Raw genomic sequence first — 2,745 nt, forward strand, 5'->3', positions numbered from 1 at the left:
CTATATGGGGCTTTGGTGACAAAACGGATGGCACTATGATAGACTACATCCAGTTTGCTGAGTAGAGTGTTGGGGGCAATTTTGTAAATGACACCGCCGAAGTCAAGGATCGGTAGGATAGTCAGTTTTACAAGGGTATGTTTGGCAGCATGAGTGAAGGAGGCTTTGTTGCGAAATAGGAAGACAATTCTATATTACATTTTGGATTGGAGATGCCTAATGTGAGTCTGGAAGGAGAGTTTACAATCTAACCAGATACCTAGGTTTGTGAAGTTGTGCACATATTCTAAGTCAGAACCGTCCAGAGTAGTGATGCTAGTCGGGCAGGCGGGTGCGGGCAACAATCTGTTGAAGAGCATGCATGTAGTTTTACTAGCATTTAAAAGCAGTTGGAGGCCACGGTAGGAGAGTTGTATGTCATTGAAGCTCGTTTGGAAGTTTGTTAACAGTGTCCAAAGAAGGGTCAGATGTATAAAGAATGGTGTTGTCCGCGTAGAGGTGGATCAGAGAATCACAAGCAGCAAGAGCGACATCATTGATATATACAGAGAAAAGAGTCGGCCCGAGAATTGAGCCCTGTAGCACCCCCATAGAGACTGCCATAGGTCTGGACAGCAGGCCCTCCGATTTGACACACTGAACTCTATCTGAGAAGTAGTTGGTGAACTAGGCGAGGCAGTCATTTGAGAAACCAAGGCTACTGAGTCTGTCAATCACCGCATTCTTTTATCGGCAGAGTCGAAAGGCTTGGCCAGGTCGATGAATACAGCTTCCCAGTACTGTCTTTTACCGATGGCGGTTATGATATCGATATCGTGGAAAAGGTATGGTGGGATTCGAAATGGTCGGTGATCTGTTTGTTAACATGGCTTTCGAAGATTTTAGAAGGGCAGGGTAGGATAGATATACAGTGCCTTGCGAAAGTATTCGGCCCCATTGAACTTTGCGACCTTTTGCCACATTTCAGGCTTCAAACATAAATATATAAAACTGTATTTTTTTGTGAAGAATCAACAACAAGTGGGACACAATCATGAAGTGGAACAACATTTATTGGATATTTCAAACTTTTTTAACAAATCAAAAACTGAAAAATTGGGCGTGCAAAATTATTCAGCCCCTTTACTTTCAGTGCAGCAAACTCTCTCCAGAAGTTCAGTGAGGATCTCTGAATGATCCAATGTTGACCTAAATGACTAATGATGATGAATACAATCCACCTGTGTGTAATCAAGTCTCCGTATAAATGCACCTGCACTGTGATAGTCTCAGAGGTCCGTTAAAAGCGCAGAGAGCATCATGAAGAACAAGGAACACACCAGGCAGGTCCGAGATACTGTTGTGAAGAAGTTTAAAGCCGGATTTGGATACAAAAAGATTTCCCAAGCTTTAAACATCCCAAGGAGCACTGTGCAAGCGATAATATTGAAATGGAAGGAGTATCAGACCACTGCAAATCTACCAAGACCTGGCCGTCCTTCTAAACTTTCAGCTCATACAAGGAGAAGACTGATCAGAGATGCAGCCAAGAGGCCCATGATCACTCTGGATGAACTGCAGAGATCTACAGCTGAGGTGGGAGACTCTGTCCATAGGACAACAATCAGTTGTATATTGCACAAATCTGGCCTTTATGGAAGAGTGGCAAGAAGAAAGCCATTTCTTAAAGATATCCATAAAAAGTGTTGTTTAAAGTTTGCCACAAGCCACCTGGGAGACACACCAAACATGTGGAAGAAGGTGTTCTGGTCAGATGAAACCAAAATTGAACTTTTTGGCAACAATGCAAAACGCTATGTTTGGCGTAAAAGCAACACAGCTGAACACACCATCCCCACTGTCAAACATGGTGGTGGCAGCATCATGGTTTGGGCCTGCTTTTCTTCAGCAGGGACAGGGAAGATGGTTAAAATTGATGGGAAGATGGATGGAGCCAAATACAGGACCATTCTGGAAGGAAACCTGATGGAGTCTGCAAAAGACCTGAGACTGGGACGGAGATTTGTCTTCCAACAAGACAATGATCCAAAACATAAAGCAAAATCTACAATGGAATGGTTCAAAAATAAACATATCCAGGTGTTAGAATGGCCAAGTCAAAGTCCAGACCTGAATCCAATCGAGAATCTGTGGAAAGAACTGAAAACTGCTGTTCACAAATGCTCTCCATCCAACCTCACTGAGCTCGAGCTGTTTTGCAAGGAGGAATGGGAAAAAATGTCAGTCTCTCGATGTGCAAAACTGATAGAGACATACCCCAAGCGACTTACAGCTGTAATCGCAGCAAAAGGTGGCGCTACAAAGTATTAACTTAAGGGGGCTGAATAATTTTGCACGCCCAATTTTTCAGTTTTTGATTTGTTAAAAAAGTTTGAAATATCCAATAAATGTCGTTCCACATCATGATTGTGTCCCACTTGTTGTTGATTCTTCACAAAAAGATACAGTTTTATATCTTTATGTTTGAAGCCTGAAATGTGGCAAAAGGTCGCAAAGTTCAAGGGGGCCGAATACTTTCGCAAGGCACTGTAGGTCTATAACAGTTTGGGTCTAGAGTTTCTCCCCCTTTGAACAGGGGGATGACCGCGGCAGCTTTCCAATCTTTGTGGATCTCAGATGATACGAAAGAGAGGTTGAACAGGCTGGCAATACATGTTGCAACAATTTTGGTGGATAATTTTAGAAAGAGAGGGGCCAGGTTGTCTAGCCCAGCTGATTTGTAGGGATCCAGATTTTGCAGCTCTT

The sequence above is a fragment of the Oncorhynchus mykiss genome, chromosome 2 (assembly GCF_057628025.1).
Source record: "Oncorhynchus mykiss isolate SJ-2025 chromosome 2, ASM5762802v1, whole genome shotgun sequence".
Classification (NCBI taxonomy): domain Eukaryota; kingdom Metazoa; phylum Chordata; class Actinopteri; order Salmoniformes; family Salmonidae; genus Oncorhynchus; species Oncorhynchus mykiss.